The 23993-nt window shown below is 40.1% G+C and overlaps 1 protein-coding gene across 17 annotated transcripts in view; it reads right to left on the bottom strand.

Annotated features, from left to right (window-relative positions):
- Chrm3 (cholinergic receptor muscarinic 3) overlaps window positions 1–23993 on the bottom strand; it is a 474104-nt gene that overhangs the window by 237621 nt on the left and 212490 nt on the right. For 13 of the 17 annotated variants that reach the window (XR_008215740.1, XR_008215738.1, XR_008215739.1 and 10 more), the window contains one exon: window positions 13730–13791. The exons of 2 other annotated variants lie outside the window; for them this stretch is intronic. The gene's annotated coding sequence lies outside the window, so the exon portion shown is untranslated. Of the gene's footprint in view, window positions 1–3945; window positions 4115–13729; window positions 13792–23993 lie in introns of all 17 variants that reach the window. 2 more of the 17 variants (XM_052728171.1, XM_052728169.1) reach the window with 1 other exon arrangement.

Below are 23993 nucleotides of genomic sequence, written 5' to 3'. Positions count from 1 at the left end.
ACTCTTCCACTGAGCTGCATTTCCATCCCTTAATATTAATTTCTACCCAAAGAGTAATTGACACCAAGTCAATTGCTTATTTCATATTACTTATAAAGCCTTTAGAATGTCTACCCACATAGAAGAGGTGTTTCAAGATTGACTATTATTTTTGCCTGCCTAATTGTGCAGGTCTATAAACTGACTTTAGGTGAGAAAAAGCAGGTGGACATCAGGGTTAGAGAGGATATGAGATGAAGATAGCTAGTCTCCAGCTTAAAGAATTACACATCAGACAGCCATCCCCTTACCACATGCACAAGACATGCAAAGTATGTTTAATTTTGGTCTCTATTAAAGCATCTTTAAATCATGGAACTCAAAAATTCATTAGAAAGGCAGGAATAGCTGAAAGTAAGATTATCTCCTATTCAATAGATGGGGAAAAATCCAGTTCAGTTTGGGAGGTCAAAGAAGAAACTAAAGTTTTTTATGCAGTTGCCTTGAGCACTATTGTCAGGTCTTGCAAAAAAAATAAAAGTTGTTTTTGTGAAAAAGCAAGAAACAATTGGACTTGACTCTTTTGGCCTTTTGGCGTGCAAACCACTAAACTGCCTGTCATTCTGGCTGCACATTTTGCAGCTGGGTAATCACTGGGGTCTGGGAGTCCTGACTATACTTAGTTCAGCTCGTGGATTCCTTTTGAGACCAAGACAATGGAACTTATAATTAGCAAACTACTATAAGTCTAGAACTATGACACATGAATAGAACTCTTCCTTTTTCTCTTCCTTTCTACAGGGACAGGGGGTAAAAATAGAACAAGGAACTTGTAATATTTGCTCTTCCATTCACATCACCTTTAATAAAAATATAACCAAAGATGGAACTTGGCAAGAGTAATGTCCAGTAGGAGATGGGGGTGATTCTTGTTTTCCTTGGACACCTAAACTTTCTGACATGCAAGATTGAGTATGAGCCTGTCAGAGTGGATTTTGTTACCAAATGCCTTGCATTTACATTTCCAGTACAGGAGTTGTCTGTTTATTTATTTATTTTAATATTTTTATTTTATAATCAATTTAATTTTACATATCAGCTATGGATTTCTCTGTCCTCCCTCCTCCCACCCCCAGCCTTTCTCCCCCATCCCCCCCATTCTCACCTCCTCCAAGGCAAGGTCTCCCCTAGGGAGTTTGATATTGAGACTATGATTGGAAAAAGCACAGGGACAAATAGCCAAATTAGTGGAAACACATGAACTGTGAACCAATAGCTGAGGAGCCCCCATGGAACTGGACCAGGCCCTCTGGATAAGTGAGACAGTTGATTAACTTGAACTGGTTAGGAGGCCCCCAGGCAGTGGAGCCAGGACCTGTCCTTGGTGCATGAGCTGGGTTTTTGGAACCTAGGGCCTATGCTGAGACACTTTGCTCAGCCTTGGTGTAGGGAGGAGGGGACTGGACCTGCCTCAACAGGAGTTGTCTGTTATTTGTGGTGATGTGTTCTAAGCCTAAGCAGATATGTGAAAAAACAAGCACAGTACAAAACCCTACATAGGCTGTATGTATTTTCTTCTATGTCCTGAAGCATTTCACATAGCACCAAAGTTAAACTGTCTCTCCCTTGCTGTGTGCCTGGGTATTTTCTTTGTTCCACTGCTTCTGCTCTCTGGATCTATTATTAAATAAAGCAAGGATTGCTTGAATAAAGTACTGCCATACCATAATAGACAGTCTGAGAAAGCTGAAGGCCACTAAGTATTAAGTAGCAGGTAGTGTAGATAGCATGGATACTGCAAAGAAATAGATCATGTCCTAAGTGGGACCGACTAGTATGATAGGAGACCTCATCACACTACTTAGGAAAATGTACAATTTACAGTTTATGAGTTGTTTACTTATGGAATTTTTCATTGAATATTTTCAGACTGTAATTGATTGTTGGTAACAGAAACTTGGAAATCAAAATTGTGGATAAGGAAAGTCATTGTATCACAAATCGAGCTCAGAACTTCATTACTTTTCTGTCTTGTTACTAATTTCTGCTTCAGGTCATTGATAGATATCAGATCAATATTTCAACAACAACAACAACAACACCCAGTTCAATTCCCAGTTCACAACCACCATGTGACCATGCATGCACTCCTGGAAATTAAGGATGGAACAGAAAAGTTCATTTAGCTTCATCTTGACTTATCTTTCCCTAATCCCCTTCCAATCCTGTCCCACCTGGAGTTCCCAAAGAAGTGTCTTGATTCTCCCTTCCCAGGCTCTTCCCTGCTCTGCTGTTTCATTTGCTATTTCCTCCAGCAGGACTGCAGCTCCTTTCCCAGCCTTGGTCCATCACTGGCACCATCCAGCAATATCTTTTGTCTTTCAAAGTTCAAGCAGTGTAATCAATTCTTCCTGCCTCATTTAGCAGAAAGTTTCTTTTCTGCCTGTTTCATTTTTATCCTGCTTTCTGAGTGTATGTGGCCTACTTTGCACAATTAAATGCATTTGAGATGGTTAAGCAGTCCTGAGGTGTCTGGACCATTTTTAAAAAGCGGTTTCCAGCTCCATCTGTAGAGGTCTCTGTTTGTGATGAGGCAGTCATCTCCCTCTCCTTCCAGTCTGCAACCAGAGCCTCACATTTCCCCTTGGTGTAGACACAACTCTAAACCGAGCTTGCGTCATTCTCTTCTGAACTTTATTCCTCAGTGCTCTTAGATCTTCATACTTTTCCATGTCTTTCTACAACACGCAGTTTTGACTCAGTTCTGCTAAAATGGCTTATTGATAATCCACCCAGTATATGTGATTCCTCTGTGAATCAGTCCAAGACCCTCTTTCCCCATTTCTCAGGCCATGTCTGATCTTCTTGCCTTCACCAAGAATCTTAACAAGAGATCTTATTAGCTGGGACACTACTCCTCTGCCTGTGATGGTTCCTCTAATACTTACTCATCTACTGACCTCACCTTACTCTTCAGCTCTAAATCCTTCCTTGTCTGTGTTGTATTAGAATTTGACTCAGATCTATACCAAGGCTTTTCTTCCTCTACTGCAATAGTTCCTGAATAAATATGCTCTGTCCATTTATCAACACAGCCCTGCTTGTTATTTCCCACTGTCTGAAAGGGGCATGGTCCTGTTAGTCATTTAGAACTATAGACGTTATAACTCAGGGCCTCATGTTAGGTAGCCTTTCATCTTTCCACCATGCTACCCTTCTACAAAAAAGTTCTAATGAAAAAAGAGCATCATCTGGACCATTTCATTTGATCTTCACAATACTGTTGGATAGGCTGAAGTTACCATCCTATGCTATTGAAGAAAATGAAATTCAAGGAGACAGAATGACTTGGCCATAGTGATGTAAAAAAGAAATAATATTTAAGTAAGAAATTCAGGACATTATCAGATACATATGCAACTCCATGCCTGAAGCTATCGTTTCTATTTCACAGACAGCATAGGGTTGAAAAATGAGGGGGAAAGATACTGTAGAGATCTCGTCTTCCTCACTATTTCCCTTTGCCCCTGCTCAACAGAGAGGAAATAATCAAAACAGCTAACATTTATTGAGAGCTTGGTAAAAGGCAGGTGCTATATATAAACACCTTACCTGTAACTACCTCATTTGTCTCTCCTGATAGTGTTTATGAGGTGCTTATGACTACAGAGTACAGATGGGCGAAGGAGATTAGGAAATTAGTTTGCCCAAGGGGGAGTGAGCATTGAATCAACACCCATGTACTTTAAAGCCACATTTTTAACCTTGATGTCAGGGCTGTTCAAATTTTAGTGTGCCCATGAGTCACCTGGAGACACTGTTGACAGCAGCATGTGACTCAGTAGAGCTGAATTGGGGTCAAAGACTCTGCATTGCCAATAAGCTTCTACCTGATGCTCCTTGGACCACACCTGAGTATTAGATTCCTTTTGTCAGTTCCTTAAAGGGTTGAATATTGTCACTCACGTGACTAGAGTTCCAGTTCCAGGGAGTATGAAGACAAGAGAGGAGAACCCCTGATTTTCTCGCTGAGTTAGTTCTGCTCTTCAGTTTTGTTCAGAGCAACCGAGTCATCCTCCATGATGGCTTGATGCCTCTGGCTGCAAACCAGACCTTCTCTGTTATCTCAGAATATCTGCAGTATGAAACATATGCAACAATATTCTAGGCAGTATTTAATGATGTCCATTACATACTGTAATTGTCCTTCTTCTGTCTGGACACAACCTTGTTTTTATTACAGTTTTTGTGTTCCACAGTGTCCCACCTTTGTTTATCAGGAAGGAACATTTGTTCATAAAAATTACTCTAGCTCATGTGGTTTGTCATTAAGTATCCAGTCAAATGAAATTCATCAATAAAGAAATTAATAGAATATATTAGCTCCCTTTTCCAGTAGTGGGGATAAAACTTAGGCCCTGAACATGCTAGCTGACTGCTCCACAATTCAGCCATATCCCAGTCTTCTGGTTAAGCTGGAATTAAACTTAAACTAACTCTATACCCCAGCAGTTCTTGAAACTTCAATCCCCCTGCCTGACCTTCCTGAGTAGTTAGGATTATAGGCTAGTGTTTCCAGCTCAATCTATAACTTTTAAAGGTGAAGCTTCCCTTGTAAAAATTATTAGTTTATAAAATGGCCTTTGCTTTTTGTTTATTTTTGCTTTTACATTTTTAATTTATTAAAATTTTATTATTAAGAACTTAGGAGAAATAGTAGATATCTCATACAGAAATGAACCCAAAGTCTATGCTGTAGATGTAACTGTCTTATTAAATAAGAAACACATAGCCCGAGGTCAGAACTAACAGCCTTACCCTTCACTCCTGTAGCTATCCTCTTCAGCTAAGAGACCTACTTCTTGTGTGTTTGTCTTTATACAGACTTTCTGTTCTGCCTTCTCATTGGTTGTAAACCCAACCACATGACCTCCTTGTCACTTCCCATCTGTACAGACCTCCAGGTCTTCTATGGCTGGTATTGAGATTAAAGGCATGTGTCTTCATGCTGGCTGTATCCTTGAACACACAGAGATCTGCCTAGCTATGCTTCCCAAGAGCTGGGATTAAAGGCGTGTGCCACCAATGCCCAGCTTTTGCTATGGCTCTAATAGCTCTGACCCCCAGGCAACTTTATTTATTAACATACAAATCACATTTCAGTACAAATAAAATATCACCATATTTCCCCTTTTCTATTTTAATAAAAAGAAAAAAGGAAAAAGGTTATAACTAACACTATGCACCTCAGTGAGCTTCTGTATAGGCAGAACAACCATGCTGAAGCTGTGGAACTTCACACAGGATCTTACACTTTCAGTATCAAATATATTCTTATATACTTATATACCACCAAACCATGTCAAAGTCAAACCAGAAAATCAATTAGCTTTATGTCCTCCTTCATGACTCAGGTGTCTATTACCTGCATTCTGCCCTTCCTCAACACTAATACCCATTCTTTTTCTCCTTTCTGCATGCTATGCTGTACCAATATGTACATTTGTGTATATGTACATAGATTTTATGTGCGTGTGTGTGTGTGTGTGTGTGTGTGTGTGTGTGTGTGTGTGTTATAGGCTAGAATCTGCATATGAGGGAGAACATGTGGTTCATTATTCCATCATTTTCTGGCTACTGCAATGAACTAGGTACTGGGCTGGTTCCTGATGATAAATTTGGAAACCAAAATCCATAATTTCATAATTACACAGACTTACATACATACCATATGTTAAGACTCTGATTTTGATGTGTATGTATAGGATACTACAAAACAGCATTTTATTTAGTTGATTACATTTAGCTTTCTCAGTTCTGTCTTTCTTTGTTCACTGATTCAGATGCTGTGATATGATGTGGTAATTAATTGTCACTTCCCAATATAAAACCTCATTACATACAGTTAGCCCCTGCAGATATTTGCTCTAAAATGTTCCCACCCCCGACATGAAAAAAAAATCTCCCCTCAGATTTTGGAAAGTGAAAATGAATCAATTTTTGTTAAATTCATCAGCTTTGGATGAAATACAGATCCATGGCCACAATAGCAGGCTTTAATTGCTTTCATGTCTCCTTTAAATTAACTTTTAAACTTTGCATTCTGATCACAGATCATCTCCTCTCTCCAAGTCTTCCTTCCTTCAGAGTGGAATGGTCCCTTGTGCTCTCATTATCACCCCTTACATTTGAGTGCTACACTAGGCATTTTGTGAGCTATTTCTTTATTATTTTCATAGCAATCCTGATTGGCAAGGTGGTTCACTGACTCCATTTTACAGATAGAAACTTAGGTGGAGAGAAGTGAAATTATAACTAATATTGTTGCTATTACCAGAAATGCTGCTGATATTACTGGGAGCAATAAAGGTATAAGAGATTCAAAGCCCTGAACGTGACATTGCTCTTATTGCCCATCCCACCTACAGTCAGGTCTGTCATAACAACATCCCACTGTCTAATACCGATTTCTATTCTAGTTGGCTTTCTGTTGCTGTGATAAACACCATGATGAAAAGCAACTCGGGGAGAAAAGGGTTTATTTCATCTTACAAGTTATAGTTCATCATGAAGGGAAGTTGGCAGGAACCCAAAGCAAGAACCTGGGGGCAGAAATTGAAGCAGAGGCTACGGAGGATCACTGGCTTGTACTCCATGGCTTGCTCAGCCTGCTTTCTTATACAACCCAGGAACACCTGGCCAGAGGTGGCACCATCCACAGTGGGCTGAGCCCTCCCACATCAATAATTAAGAAAATGGATGTGCCTACATGCCAACTTGATGGGTTTTTTTCACAGTTGAGATTCCCTCTTCCCAAATGATTCTACCTTGTGCCAAGTTGACAAAGAAATTACCAGCACACCATCTAGTTTTTAGTTTGGGAGGAAAAGAAATTCAAGATTGAGTCTTCTTGGCTCATACCCAATGTCTTTCTATTAAGTCTTCATATAGTCATGTAGCAGAAGGAGTTAATGAGAGCCCTTAAATTTGTTTATTAGGTCTCTAGCCCTATTCATGATGGTTCTGTCCTTATCCCCAAGCACCTTCCAAACACCCCGCCTTCAAATGTCATCGTTTTGGAAGTCAGGGTCTTAACATAATCATTTGAGGGTCATGAAATCATTTAAATCATAACATCTATGACTACTGACACTTCTATAACAAGCATTGCACTACTCTTATAATCAAAGCACATGAAAGTGCTCATAGACTATACTATTAAAATATAGTGTTCTATGTATATACTTTAAAAGCTGAATGTCGCTGCCCATCAATGTTATCCCTGTCCCTTGTCCATGTCAAGCCAATTCAGTGCTTTTCTCTTTAAGATAAAATGCAAGCTCCTTTAACACAGAGTCCCTTTCATTCTGTATTTCTGCCTTTATCCATCCTGGTATCTCACATCCTATGTGTGACCATCAATATCTAGAAGCAGATACTTGCATTGCCTTCATATCTATGACCCCTTGCTGTCCTCAGGATTTTTTTTTTTTTACTTAAACTCTGTCCTCTAAGAAAGATAAATATTGTAAGTTTTCTCTCATTTGGGGTCTGATTCTGTATAATATGCAATATCATGCATGTGCATATGATATGGAACTATAAGTAAATTTATTTGAGGAAACAAAGAGGACTAATGTGAAGGGTGAGGGAAGAGAGGGTGGGGTATGAAGGGAATATTATATACTCAGCATATTAATACAATGTATACTTGTTTGCAGACTAAAATACATTTAAAAATAAAGAAAAATGGAATGTATCAAGTCCAATTTACACACATAGTAATGTTTCTGTTTGTCAAAGGATAAAGACATACCCATGTTACAGTTTCATCTTAAAATATGTTTGGCAATCAATCAGTCAATCAACCAATCTAGCTAGTTGAGTCTCATAATTGAGTTTCATATTGCTCTTTTCTTAAAGTTGTATTCCCATGCCCCTGAAGCCACACAAACACATTACTTCCTCTTTTAACTTGCATGCCAATCACCACCTCCCTTTATAAACATTTCCTCCAAAAAGTCTTTGAGTCTATCCCTGTGAAGGCTCTGAGACTCCAAACAAACCAAAGACACAAATCATGGCAGCTTGATCACATTGCTTGAGTCTGGTACCATCATGAACAACTTACAGCATTCAAAAACACACACAGCTTATCATCACACTGGATTTCCAGCTCATCAAAGGAACAGGCTGCTTATTAAAGCACCAGTACAGGTCACCTAGCACTCCTGTCCCAGGAACATACAGCAAGAATTAAATAACTATCTTGCTGAGAGAACATGTTGAAATTGGATAGGGTTTGCAGCCTTGGAATAATGAGAAATTGTGTAAATTGAATTTCCTATTTTCCCTATGATATGTTGGAATGTAAATGTAATGTGCACGCACACACACACACACACACACACACACACACACACACACGTACACACACACACACACACACACACACACACACACACACACACACACACGGTCCGTGTTATCACATTACAAGCTCCCTTTAAGGCTTTCTTCAATGTGCTGTGAAGGTTTCCTCTGGCCTCACACATATGCTGCTTGCACAAAGGTCATGCCTTTAATTTTCAAGTCTATTTCCACAACTTTTTTATCATGAGCATAAGAACCTTCTTGCTTCTCTCAGACTGTAATTGTATTTCTCTGTATTGAAACTTTCTTCAAAATCCCTCTTTCAGTTAAAAACCACCACCTAAAAACTTTAAACCTGAATTCTCATGAAAGTAATCACCCAGTTTCTCTTGCTTGCTATGACTATATTGCTGTAATTTTTCTTAAAGATTTATTTTATTCATTTAAAAATACTTCTTTTATTTATGCATATGAGTGTTTGCCTGCATGCATGCATGTGATGCACATGCATGCCTGGTGCCTTCGGAGCTCAGAAGAAGGCACTGGATCCCCTGGACCTGGAGTTATAGGTGGCTGTGAGCTACCATGTAGGTGCTGAGAACTGAACCCAGATCCTCTGCAAGAACAGCAAGTACTTTTTTCTGTGCATAGGACTGAGAGAAAGGAAGAGAAGCACATGCTCAGTGATGATTAAGAATACATGGATAAACAAGAGAGCTGGGTTGCAAATGATATTCCCTTTTGTTACATACCTGTAACATGTAGTATAGTTCTTCATTGTGAACATCTCTTTCTGACTTGTTCGTGTGCATATGCATGTGTGAGTACACGTGTGTGAAGGCCAGAGATTGATGTTGGGTGTCTTCCTCAATCACTTACCACTTCGTTTATTGAGACAGAGTTGCTCACTGATCTGGCTGATCCACAGAGCTTCTTATTTCCATCATCCCCTCACTGCACTAAAATGAAGCGTGTGTGCCACTCTGCATGACTTTTTACAGTGGAGCTAGAGAGCTCTGCTCCCCATCCTTGGGCACCAGGCACTTTACCGACGGAGCCATCTCCCCCACCCCCCATGTCTGACTTTTATCATAGGTATGTCCTTTGGAAGACGGATGGGCATTTTTGTTCAGCTTTAAAGGCAGATCATTCTGTTCAATAGGATCAGTCTCAATTTTTAAATGTTTTCCTAACATATAATTATCATCTACCAGAGACCCAAAAGTACTGTCAATGTGACTGAAATCAGAATGTAAATATTTTATCAACAGCTGTCAAACCTCAATTGGCAGCAAACAGAAAGCCCCTGAAGTGCTAGCATCTAGGCAGGAGGCTACATTACTTAACTGACAGATAAGACATTCTTCTGGTTTCCATGTTCCTGTCAGCATATTTAATGCATTAATATGGTGTGCTACTCTACAAAGTCACTGTGACAATCAGCAAGAAGAGCAAATAACTTTGCTGTGTTCTCTGGGAGACACCCAGTAGAGGGTAGCTGCCTTTCAGTACATTGTTTCAACTCATAGTATCTTTGGTGTCTGCTCCTGATATAAACTGAATACTGGTGTCAATGAGTTATTGTCATGTCCATAAAAAGATAAGGGTTTGCCATTAGCAGTTCAAGAACTCAATGTTTTACTTTTTGAGTCTTCATTCAACCAACTTTCTGATTGTGAATGTGCTCGGCTTAGCCAAAAGTCTCTGTACACGCACATAGAAATGACCTTTCACCCTCCTTGTAGATCAAAGAGACCACTGAATTGAGATTTCCCAAGTGGTCTTTCCAAACAACTTGGGTAATTTCCTGTTTGTACCACTGTCTGTCCCTCTGTCCCTTCTCTTTTCATTTTCCTTTAGGAGTTTTTTCCATTCTTATCCATTGAAGCAGCAGACATATTGGAGCAATCTATAAGCAGTGATTAATTTCTTTGAGGGCGACTAAGCCTACGCTATTTTCTGACTGTACAGCCACACCTTTAATAAATATTTATAAGTCTCCTGCAGGGAAAGGTGTGCTTTAGGGAATGAGGATAACAGATGAGGCCCTGTCCGCTTGGAGGTTATACTGTGCCATAGTGAGGGAGAGACAACAAATTATAAATAACTGTGACCCAATTACATATATCTTGCCTTTAAGCTATATCAGTATTTGCTAACAAGGGGATATTCTAATATGCCTTAAAAATTAAACTCTTTCAGTTTTAAAGGGAATAGAACATGGGTTCCCAGGACAGGCGAGAGAGAGAGAGAGAGAGAGAGAGAGAGAGAGAGAGAGAGAGAGAGAGAGAGACAGAGAGAGAGAGAGAGAGACAGAGAGAGAGAGACAGAGAGAGAGACAGACAGAGAGACAGAGACAGAGAGAGAGAGAGACAGAGAGACAGAGAGAGAGAGACAGAGACAGACAGAGAGACAGAGAGAGACAGAGAGAGAGACAGAGAGAGACAGAGACAGAGAGAGAGACAGAGAGACAGATACACACACACACACACGCACACACACACGCGCACACACACGCACGCACGCACGCACGCACGCTAGGGAAAAGTGAATGACTGGAAGTGCCAAGCGGTGCCAAGTGCTAGAGGGCTGTGCCAGGGCCCTGAGGGGAGAAGACAATGAGACACATTCAAGAAAAGAAAGAGTGAAGCCAGAGATCAGGAAGCAAACGGGAATAAGAACTAGTGAGCCAGGTCCTATCAGATGTGCTAAGTCATGGCAGTGTGCCAGGGCTCACTGCAAGTGCATGGGAAAGCACAGTTGGGTTTGAGCAGGTCTCATTAGGTTCCTCAGAGTGGACTCTGATGAGTACCAGATAAGTTTTCATGTGACCTGAATGGAAGTCAAGTGACCACGAAGAAGCTAATGCCCTCCTCCGAGAGGCAGCAGGATGCCTTAGAGTAATGAAGACTGTGGCAAAAGATACCAGAGACCCAGTGTGTGTTTGCAGGAAACTGAAGGGGAAGGGAGGAGCTGATAACCCAAGGATCCCAGGTCAGAAAGAGACACTGGCCTTTTCTAAATATCAGAGAAAAGCTTAGGAAGCAAGTGACAATTTTGTGTGATGAACCTGTAAGAACATCTTTACATTCTCTACTTACAAACAAAGAACAGAGGTCTGGAAAGGCGAAATGACTTTAAAAACTACAGAGAGGAGCTGGGCTATCACCCAACAGCCCGTCCTCTTCATTTCCAGCCCAGGGATTTTCCCCATTATTTAGTCCCTCCTCCCCAGATGCAGCTCAGTGCCTTCCCCAGCATGTGGCATGATTTTTTCTTGGAAAGAAATTTCATTACATAACTTAGTTTTTATCTGCATTATTTCTTTTCTGGAACCAAATAAACATGATTAAAAATAATGGCTGCATGGAGAAGAGTATTTGAGGTTGAGATCATAGGATAAAATACGGATTTTGATGGCCATACATAGACCATGTCTTCTAAACGTTTATTTCAAAAGGACAAAATACAATAGAAGATGCTATAAATTAGTATTGTATTTATTGCATTCCTCAGGATTCATAGGCAACTCCAATGCATCTCCATGCTCCCAGACCTGATGTTTTTCTGCATATATTTTATTTTTACCCAGAAAAGAATAGATTCACTTGGTTCACTTAATTTGATAATAATCTAATGGAATAATCTAATGGAAACCTCATGAATTCACAAAGCATTTCTTAGTTGAGCAGGCCCACTTAGTAGCTATAAAAACGTAACCAGCAACAGCTCAGGCTCCTGGCAGCATACTGCCAAGGTCAGGACTGGACCAGGTGCAACATGGGGAAGGACAACCAAGTGCAAATATCACAAATGCCACTGACTGGACAAAGTTATTAACATCTTAGAGCTGTTTCATCATTTGCGAAATGCAGATAAAAGACGTATGCAACCTATCACCCTGCTCTGAAGATTAAGTCAAATGTGGACAGATGTTGAGCATAAAGGCTCAGTGTGAAGGCTCTGAATCAGCTTGGTCCTCACTTGAATCTGAGTGTCAATGACCCAATAAGCTCTGTCAAATCAGTGCATGAGTCTGCATGTGTGTGTACAAGTGTGTGCCTGTGTGTGTGCTCGTGAGCATGTGTCCGTGTGTGTGTGTGTGTGTGTGTGTGTGTGTGTGTGTGTGTGTGTGTGTGTGTGTGTCCACAGTCTCTTCAGGGCTTACATTCATTTTCTCTTTCTGCTCCTGACCCGTATGGCTGTGCTGCATCTGTCTTTGAGATTGAAATATGAGGCTATGCTTCTCCATTAGGACCCTGAGACAGAAGCAAAGGAAACCATATCAACATCAATTCTTCCTAAGGAAACTTTCTTTAGGGCTCTTACCCAGAGGCCACTGGTTAGAACTGGGTCAAACAGCTAAAGTGAAGAGTACTGGGAAGATGGGATGGGATGCTGTTCTATTTTTCCTCTGAGACAAGATTTCATGTGGCAGCCTGTCTGGCCTGAAACTCATTATGTAGCCTAGAATGGCTTTAAGTCATGGCAATCTTCCTGCCTCAGTTTCTTGAGTGCCAGAGTTATAGGTAAGAGTCACCATGCCCATCATGATGTGAACTTTTTAGTTGGTGCTATGCTGTCCTTCACAGCATAAAGATTGGCCAGGAGGAAGAATGCATTTGCTAGAGTAGTAACAGTGTTTGCTGGCTAGAAAAAAATTATTGTCTGCAGTAAAATGGGAAGAAAATAGTGCTGTTTCATACTCTTGCTCTTTCTTTATGCTCACAATCTGAATTTGGACCACTGAACAAAGACAATATAAATCAAAGGACAGTTGTTAAATTTAGGAGATTTGCAGAAGCAAGTCACCTCCCCAGAAGCTATTCAAGAATACACACACACACACACACACACACACACACACACACACACACACGTGATATGTTTGAGCTGATAATTCAAATATTCTGCATTCTGATGTTGTTGAGGTAAATTATCATCTGTCATCTATCTATCAATCTATCATCTATTTATCATCTCTCTCTATATATATACACACATATACATGCACACATATTTAAAATAAAGTCAGCTTGTTTCAAATTTAGTTAGCATGCTTTTACTTTAAATTTGAACAGGTGAGGAAATGACACCATGTTATTTCTATTAAGACACAACTGAGCAATTGAGCATGTCTGCATAGTCATATTGAGATGCACACAGTCTGGGAATAAATGTGGACAAATTGTAATGACATGTATGTACAAAGACACCATGGTAAAACCCATCTTGAAGATGAAGAGGTGATGCACACAGTAGAAAATTTAAGTTGTCCCAAAACCAACTCATAATTTGTATTTCTCATTGATTGGTTTTTTAGATCAAGCCATCAATTTTCCCTTCAAACAAAGCGTCAACTAGAAAAGACACTTACCTTACTGTACCTTTGCTGAAGTTTGGAATGTCACGTGCTTGGCCACTAGTCAGAATGCAGCACTAGAAAACAACAAAATGTGGTTAACAAATAAACAGGACCATGTGGTGATATATTATTTGTGCTGAAATGTAGTGATATTTTATTTGTATGTTAATAAATAAAGTTTGCTTGGAGATCAGAGGTCATAGCCAGTCATAAACAGAAGTCAGGCACTAGTAGCAAATGCCTTTAAGCTGATCACATGGCAGGCAGAGTTTGTGTGTTCAAGGACACAGCCAAGCATGGTAACCCACACCTTTAATCCCAGTACCAACCATAGAGACCTGGAGGTCTGTATAGACAGGCAGTGACAAGGAAGTGAGGTGGCTGGGTTAAGAGCCAATGAGAAGGCCGAACAGCAAGGCAATAAAGGCACAGGTTAGACAGGAAGAAGCTGGTTCTCTCAGGGGAAGCTATGGTGGTGTGGTGAGTAAGGTTAGCTGGTGGCTATCAATATCTCTCTGATCTCTACGGCTTTCACCCCTATATTTGGCTCTGTGTTTCTTATTTAATAAGACTGTTTAGAAATTCGTCTACAGGACCATGGGAAGGGAGAGGTCAACAGTAATAGAAAATGATTTGAACCAACATAAAAGAGTTACAGAATTTCCGATTGGAGGTGAATCCACAGGTCACAAGGCTGAACATGTTACCAGCAATGAGGGCACAAGGATTCAGAAAAGCTAAGCTATCGGTCACTGGGGGCTGGAGAGAGGGCTCAGTGGGTAAAGTGCCTGCCATGCAAGTATGAGAACCCCAGTTCCATCTCAAGAATTCACATTAAAAAGCCTGGCATGGTGGTGCACATCTGTAATTCCAGAACTTGGAAGGTAGAGACAGGAAGAGAGACAATTCAGGCCAGTGAGAGGACATATTAAAAAAAAAAAAGTGGGGGTGGGGAGAACTGAACCTAGCTGGATCCTGGTTCTGCAATTTCATCCCTCAAGTCTCCCTAAGCTCAGGTTGACAAGGAGGGTCACTGAAGAAAGTGAGAAAAATGACATTCCCATCCCTTTCCAGCCCTTTCTCCTTATTTTCAATGGGAAGTCATATGCCTAATATTCCAGAAAGCCCCGCATTCCACCTTGCCCCAAACCATTCAAGAATATGCTAATGTAATGACCTCATGAAGAGCCCCATCTCATACAGCGAAACAATGAAATGTTAAGGAAATCTTCCACGCCATTCAGATGTAGCACTTGCTTCAAAGCTCTAGCACTAGGCCAGATCCTTAGAGAAATGACCTGGTTTGCTTTCTGTTGCGATAAATACCATGATCAAAAGCAACATGGGAGGATAGGGTTTATTTCATCTTATGGGTTATAGTTCGTCATTGAGGGAAGTTGAGGCAGGAACATCAAGCAGAGACCATGAAGCAACACAGCTTACTCTCTTGTTCCTTGTAATTAGCTTACCTGCCTTTCTCATATGTCTCAGGCTTACCTGCCCATGGATGGCTCTGCCCATAGAGAGCTAGGCCCTCCCATATCAATCAGAAATCAATATCCTACAGACATGCTGACAGGTCAATCTGATGGAGGCAGTTTCTCAACAGAAATTCCTTCATCCTAGATATGTCTGTTTGTGGCAACTTGACAAAACCTATCAGCACATGAAGCGCTTTTTTATTAATCTAATTTTTAATAATTATGTGCATGTGTCTGGGGGCTTGAGGCCAAGCTGGGTGTCATCCTTAGGAACACTGTCTACCTCCTTTAAAGTAGTGTATCTCACTGACTTGAAGTTCATCAATTAGGCTAGGTAAGCTGGCTCATAAGCCCCAGGGATATGTAATTCTCTGTGTCCACAGTGATGGAATTGCAAGTGTGTGCCACCACAGCCAGCATATTCAAATGGGACCTGGAGAGTAAACTCAGGTACTCATGCTTATGTGGCAAGAACTTTATCAGCTGATGAATCCCCCTGACACCAGCCCAGGAAGTACCACTTTTAAAGTTAATCAGGCAAAGAAGAGGGGCACCATGGGAAAGCATAGAGGAAGCTCATGGATGTGAAGTAGCTCGTGGATGCTACTGTGAAGATGTGAAGGAAGCAGGCATCACAGAAAAGCAAATGTGACCAGGGCTGTACAGAAGGAACAGGTGAGAAAGGGAGCTTCAAAGGGAGAAGTAGGAGGGAGGCTACAGTCACACGCAATGGACTTTTTCAGCAAGGAGGAGGGAACTGAGGTAAACTCTGCAAGTGTGGCCTGTGACAACAAAAGACCAGAGATGGACAGGAAACTTTAAGAAGGTTTTATAGCAACTGGAATAATGTAATTCATAAGTCAAAAATATATCTGCATTATGGTCATTTAGGTCTGCCAGGAAGGGATGGGTAAAAGTGAGAAGCTGTAGACAGGTGGTCACTTTGAGAACCAGTTCTCACAGAGCATTAGATAGCTGCCATCTGCACACCTGCTCTTCCTGTCTTTGGACCTCTTCCTGTACCACTGCTTACAGTGTGGGAACCACCAAGGGACTCTTGTCTATTTGCACTTGAAATGAACAAAGTGTTATGGACCCTTCCTCTCCTGGGAGCCCTTGATTGAGAAGAGTGTGTGACAAAAGGAAGGGTTGGGGTGACCAATCTGTGACATCCATTCATATTGCATACAGTGAAACTGAGGCTTAGGTATGGGGTGGGAGAATGTCATCACAGCCTAGACCTTGAATCTAGTTCTATTTGAGTGTTCTACATTTGCATTATTGTACTTGCTACACAATCACTAGGACTTTTGTGTCTTCTGCATAGCGACATACCCTTGGAAATGAACATCTATACCCAACCACACATAAATACTTCCACCCCTTCTGGAAATGTGGTCCAATAACACTTTGGTGGGAGGAGGCAGGATTTCTTTCCCTCATCACCATCTAACAAGCAGTTTCTTTGTGGCACACTGATGAGTGCAGAGTTCATTTGCCACTGTTGATGTCCTCATAGAATCCAACACTGTTATTACAAGCATGTGCATCCATACTTGGCTTTCAAGTGGGTCCTGAAGATTGACCTCAAAGGGCAAATGCAGAAACAGATGATTCTTATCACATGCAGGCCAGCCACCTCTCAAGGTGATTCCATTAACATGCAGGCCAATCATCTCATAGTGCTCTACCATCTTCCACAGAGCAGTTACTGAAGCAGTATCTACCATTTGGATTTTATTGTTAAAATGGGTTGTCTGCCAGAGCAGACTTTAGTCAACACCCTTATAGCATGAATCCTAGTCTTATTAATAAAATCAAATCTGAGGCCAGTTATTGGGGGTCAATGCTGGTAGATCAGAGAGACAGAACAAGACACAGCTATCTCACCTGGCCAGCTTCTTGGCTGGTCTTGTTTCCTCAGACTGGAAGCCTCTGTGTCCTCATATCCAAATGGCTCTCAGCTGAACTGTGCTGCTGGAAAGCCTGAAAGCTTAACCAGCCAAATGCTTAACCAGCCAAATGCTTCTAGTTTCTAGTCCTCACGCCTTATAAACCTTTCTGCTTTTTACCACCACTCCCTGGGATTAAAGGCTGCTTTCTGGGATTAAAGGCGTGATTCACCATGCTTGGCTGTATCCTTGAACACATGGATTTCTGCCTCTGGAATGCTAGGATTAAAGGCATGTGCTACTACTGCCTAACCTCTATGTTTAATATTGTGGCTTTTCTGTTCTCTGACCCCAGATAAGTTTATTAGGATACACAATATTTTGGGGAACACAATACCACCACATTTCCTCTTTTTGTCTAAAATTTAAAAAAGCGCCGGGCGGTGGTGGCGCACGCCTTTAATCCCAGCACTCGGGAGGCAGAGCCAGGTGGATCTCTGTGAGTTCGAGGCCAGCCTGGGCTACCAAGTGAATTCCAGGAAAGGCGCAAAGCTACACAGAGAAACCCTGTCTCGAAAAACCAAAAAAAAAAAAAAAAAAAAAAAAAAAAAAAAAAAAAAAATTTAAAAAAGCTTGTAACTAATACAAGAAAAACTATCTAATAAGTATATACAATATATACAGTCAAAAATTACATTAATGATGTCTAGTTCATTAACGTCTGACAGATTCAGATAAAAAATTCCATTATATATATTAACAATGTCCAGTCCAGTAACATCTGATAAACTCAGACCAAAAAAATTTTCATTACTTATCTTATTTAAAACAAGTAGTTCCTTTTTAAAAGTAGATTCCATAATCTCCCTTTTTATCTTATGATATCCATATTCTCTCTTTTTTCTTTTCATAATGGATTCAGTAGTCTACCTTTTGTCATTTTTATATCTTCCCCTTTTTCTTCAGTGTAGATTCAGTGATCTACCTATTTATCCTTTATTTCTTTAACTTTTTTCTCAGAGTAGATTCAATGATCTATCTCATATCTTATTCTCTTTTTCTTTTTTTTTTCTAGGGGTTAAGATATCTGTAGGGAATCTTGAAGAGAAAATTTTTGGGTTAATTGTCAAGTCCTGTATCATTTGTCCAGTCTCTGCATAAAAAGAAAGTTCAAGGCTTGTCATAAGTCCTTGCTTGAGTAGTCTATCAGGCTGGATCATCTCAGCTAGTCATCTCGAAATTGTCCTGACCAGTTTGTAGTCCAACGTAGATCTTTCCTTGGTGTTAACCAGCTTAATGGCTTTATCATAGTCCATGTGGAATCATCTTTGTGGAGTCCTGTCTTCTTTTTGAAGATTTCAAAGTTGCTGTTAGGCGTGGTCATGGTTCCCTGAAGACTCTATTTTTTTTTTTTTTTTTTTTTGCCTCCTCTGTGGTTTGGAGCAATCACAGTCTGATAAATGTCTGTCTCTCGGAACCATGAACATTCTTCCCTAGAAGAGAATATCGTCCCAGCAATTTCTCCCCACCATTTGTCTTTCCAAACTTTTCCAAACTGACCTTTGTCCATGCTTTCTTGTAACACGATGGTCCTGGCAATTCTTCTCTGAACAAGCAGTAGTAAACCCTTCATCCCAGGTAGCAGCAGCATCGCAGTCACCAACACGATGAGAAGTAGCCAGCAACGTGGAGCAGTAGTCACTGCCTCCATGGTCCCACTACCATTTGTCACTGGGTCCCAGGCCGAAGCTTTTCCTTAGCAAACCTCCTAGGCCGGCCTCAAATGCGGTATCCTCCTGCCTCTGCTTCCTTCAGTAAATCCTACCGGTGCGCACCACCACAACTGGCCGAGTGTAGCTCGGGCCTGAGCTGGGGCCCACAAGCACCTTTTTCATGAATTCGTACCACAAACGTTAGGCGCCAGATATAGCATGAATCTTAGAGAGTCTTATTAATAAAATCAAATCCGAGGCCAGTTATTGTGGGTCAATGCTGGTAGAACAGAGAGACAGAACAAGCCACAGCTATCTCACCTGGCCAGCTTCTCAGCTGGTCTTGTTTCCTCAGACTGGAAGCTCTGTGTCCTCATATCCGAATGGCTCTCAGCTGAACTGTGCTGCTAGAAAGCCTGAAAGCTTAACCAGCCAAATGCTTAACCAGCCAAATGCTTCTAGTTTCTGGTCCTCACGCCTTATAAACCTTTCTGTTTTTTACCACCACTCCCTGGGATTAAAGGCTGCTTTCTGGGATTAAAGGCGTGATTCACCATGCTTGGCTGTATCCTTGAACACATGGATTTCTGCCTCTGGAATGCTAGGATTAAAGGCATGTGCTACTACTGCCTAACCTCTATGTTTAATATTGTGGCTTTTCTGTTCTCTGACCCCAGATAAGTTTATTAGGATATACAATGTTTTGGGGAACACAATACCACCACACACCCTCATCATGTTTGTCTAATTTATAACCAGGACTCCTGACTTGCTGACATGTGGGATCCAGGTTGCTTCAACAAGTCAATATATAGCTATGAATAATGCAAAATTACACATTAATGTGACAATAGCCCATGAGGAATAAATCATGAACTTATCTGTTGATGTAGGTTTCTGTTCACTAAATGAATTTGAGAGCAATCCCCAAGGCTGAAGACCCCAAAGTTTCTCCAGTATCAGATACAGCAAAGTATTCATTTTGAAAACTAGCAAGCATGCTGGCTTCCATCCTGGCTTCAAATTCATTCTGTTGCCAATTAATTGTGCATGGCATTCACTTATGAGGAAGCTTTAAATCTCTGACTATAGAAGATTGGCTTTTGAAAATCTCTGTAACTGTGGTTCAGAAGGTTACAGCCTCAGAATGGGACTGGCAGTGCCAAAGATGACTGTCTTCATTATGCAGATAGCTGAACATAGAAGGCCACAAAGCTTGGAACAGAAGAATAACCATGGAAGGCTAGAAGACAGATTTCTTTCTATGGGACAGAAAACCACTCCTTTGATTGACAATGTGTATGGGTTAGGCTGCCTGTCCACTTTTGAAGTAATAGTCTTTTTCTGAATTTACCCATAGTGACTCCAGGAACTGCAGTGAAGTAGAAACTCTGGACTTTCAGAATGGTTATCTGACAGGATTCATTTCCTTAAAACTTTGCTAGAAAAAAATCTTTGCTACTTTCTAATTATTTTGAGGATACACATTTCTCTTATCTTCACAAAGGCACAAAACATCAAGTTAGATGTTACATTTTTGCTATTTAAGTGGATGATAAATGAGTCCCTAGTCATCTGATTTAGATAGAATTGAACCTGCTTACAGTCTTGAAATAACTGGGCTTAATTAACTAATTTAACTCTTGAATTCGTTTGAAATTATACTAGACCCTCAGGGATAATCAAAATATTCCCATTTTAATTTCAAGGTTTGCTAGCCTACTTTATTTGAAGATCAAAATAATAACAAGTACTTTGGAAAAATTGAGACACCTTTTCTATAGCTATAGAATAAATAGAGCCCCCAAACTTGGAGATTAGGTAAAGCCTATCTGCATTACATTCTTGTTGACGATCATGCAGAAATTTATCCATTCCCTGATCTAGCCATCATTTCACTTCTCATCAGTCCATTCACAGTAGAGGAGACAAAGCAATTTATGACATGAAATGATTCTTTGCGAGTGTATGTGTGTGCATGTATGCATGTGCACATGGAAGTGAGAGGTTAGCCTTGGGTGCTGTTCCTCTGGTGTCATCCCCCTTGTGTTTTTGACATAGGGTCTCTTATTGGGACCTGGGACTCACTGATGAGGCTAGGCTGGCTGGCCATTGAGATCTAGGGCTCTTCTTGTCTCCACCTCTCTGGCTCTGCAATTAAAAGGGAATGCCACCACACAGGCTTCTCATGTAGGTGCCAAGGATGGAACTCGGGTCTTTAGGCTTATACAGAAGGCATTTTAGCAACTGAGCCATCTCTGAGCCCTGAAGTGGTTCTTTCAATAAAACAACCTCATATAAGAGAACCCAAAACAGCAGCAGGTGAAAGATGTTGGGAGAGTGTTTTTCATTATTTCCAATTTGCAAATAAAATACATAGGTCTAATAACTGTCCCTGAGTATAGTCCAGTAAGCAAATGACATGGCTGGCATGCAAACTTGCCACCCCCTTTTTATTAAATGCCATATGATATTAGTAGGAACAAGCACAAAATTTACCAAAATTTTGCCCTAGTTTGTTTTCTGTTGCTGTGATAAACACCATAAAAGGCTTATTTGACTTAAGGCCACATTATGGGAATTAAAGACAGGATCTTGACATGGCAACTGGAGACAGGAATTGAAGCAGAGGCCATAGAGGAATGCTGGTTACTGACTTGCCCAACCACCTTTCTTATACAACCCAGGACCGCTTGCCTAAGGATGATACTGCCCACAGTGGGCTTTGTGTCTTTGTGGAGATAAGAGAAACGTGTATCCTCAAAAGAATTAGAAAGTAGAAAAGATTTTTTTCAGCCAAGTTTTAAGGTTATGAATCCTGTTAGATTATCATCTTGAAAGTCCAGAGTTGATACTTTACTGCAGTTCCTGGAATCACTGTGAGTAAATCCAGAAAAAGACTGCTACTTCAAATATGGACATCAACTCGAAAATGTATAGATTTCATGCAACATGAGAAAAACTTTAACAATTTAATGAGGTATCATAGGACCTTATAAAAATCAAAGTATAGACTAAGCTTATTGGCTGCAGCAAGCAATTAAATGTTACTTCAGTTTATTTCATTTACTTTTAAAAAATGCAAGAAACTTCTGAGGAAGGAGAAACTTGGCATAACACACACACACACACACACACACACACACACACACACACACACACACACAATTTTAGTATCTTGTCAGGCTCATCTTTAATTTCCATCCAATTTATTATTAATTCTATTGTGTACAAATGGAGGTTAGTTTCAGCTTTTATTTTTTTTTAAATCATAAAGCCCTAGAAAATTGAAGCTGGAAATACATATTAGTCCAATTCTTACAGATTTGTAATTCTATTTTTTGTTCATATTGAGTTTAAAATGAAATCTGAATTTTAAGTAGGCTATGGCTGAAGAAAAAGCACATTTAAACATACTCTGCTTACTAACATACTTCACTATAAGGATAAAAAACAACATCCTAAAACTCCAGCTCCACTTATTAAGTTAAACTTTTTAGTGTATATTCATTATACAAAGGAGGAGATTTCAGTACATTTTCATACTGCACTAGCTCCTTTCATAGTGAATATTTCTAAGAAACTTTTATTTTTAACACATGATTCTGTGTGTGGGTGTGCACATGAGTGCAGGTGCACATGGATCTCAGAAGATGGCACCAGATCCCCTGGAGCTGGAGTTACAAGGAGGTTGTAAACTACCTGACATGGATGCTAGGACCCATACCCAGGACCTCTGCAAGAACACCAAGTGCTCTTAACCATTGAGCCATTTCTCCAGCCCCTATAATGATGAATTTAAAGATAACTCATAGTGGTGAATAGACTATGGGGCCTCCATCTGGACATAATTGGGTGAGTCATTTGTTTTCTGTTAGACTTATCATGACATTTTTGAACCTCAGCAAGCAGGGTGGTAACAGGTAGTTAGAGTCACTGGAACATATGCGTTGGGTTAAAGAAGCTACATAGGTTTAAACAATTTCACTTTTACTCTTGTGCTATAAGAGGACCACTTTACGCTTGTACCATAAAAGGACTTTTACTTGGTCCCATTTGTAATTTGAAATAGTCAATCACATGTAAACCTCGAAGACAAGCTTATTTATAATTATCAGCAACCTACAGAGAAAGAATGGTGTGGGGACTAAGAGAGGGACACAGATTATTCACCCTGTTTCTGTCTGTGTTCTCTTGAATCCTGACCTCTACAAGCCTTAATTCTAAGCAACTCAACTCAGATGCAGAATTTGAAAAAAGAACCATTAAAGTAAAATAATATACAATAAAATCATTTTCTTTTTACTTTTTAAAGTCACAAATACCCATTCAAAGGAAAAACTTAAGCGGTCTTTGTTTCTTCCACTCTCGGTTTTTTTGGTGTTAAGAAACTGTTAATGTCTGTCATTCCTGGTGCCCTCCTCTGAAATATACCCATTTCCTGGACAGTGACAATACCACTTCAATGGCTGTGCATTTCCATTCACACTGGACATAGAAGGAGTCTTTTTAGTCAATCTGCATGGATCTTACATGGGATCTGTATAAGATCTACCTCACTTGGTTGGTCCTTTTGTAAAGTAGAGAATTAAGGTTTCTTGTTTCTTCCTATTATAAATAGTACAGTAATAATAATCTTTATATACATATGTATACTCATGTTAGCCATGTATTCCTATAGCTATGATTCACAAGTTAGGGAATATTCACATTAAAGTTTTGTTTGATGTCAATCAACTGCTTATCAAAAAGTAACTACTTTATTTCTCCTTTCCTCACCATAATTGGATATCATCTCTATTGATCTATCTACAATATTATACTTAGTAATTCGTGCAGATATTTCCATTTCTACAGGTGTCTACAGCTATATACCCATCTCTCTATGTGTATGAGTTCTCAGTTCTTCTTTCATTACTCTTGGAATTCTTGTGCTGAGGGTGAAGGCCAATTGGGAACAAGGTTTGTCTAGATTCCTATGCTGTGAAGAAGAAAAATAAAATTTTCAGAAAATACATTTGGTGAAAAAGAAAAAAAAACATTAATTATGATTCAGGGAAATGATTATAAAAGGCTTTGTATCCTAAAGAGTGAAAAATACAAAATACTCCCTTTAGTGAGTCACCCTACAAGGAAAGACATCCCAACCTAAAAGTCAATGCTATTATTTCTCCCATGAAACTATAATTTA

This window comes from Peromyscus californicus, unplaced genomic scaffold (genome assembly GCF_007827085.1).
Source record: "Peromyscus californicus insignis strain IS unplaced genomic scaffold, ASM782708v3 Scaffold_8__1_contigs__length_139910024, whole genome shotgun sequence".
Classification (NCBI taxonomy): domain Eukaryota; kingdom Metazoa; phylum Chordata; class Mammalia; order Rodentia; family Cricetidae; genus Peromyscus; species Peromyscus californicus.
Note: the sequence above shows the minus strand (reverse complement) of the source record. Positions and strands in the feature narration are given on the sequence as shown.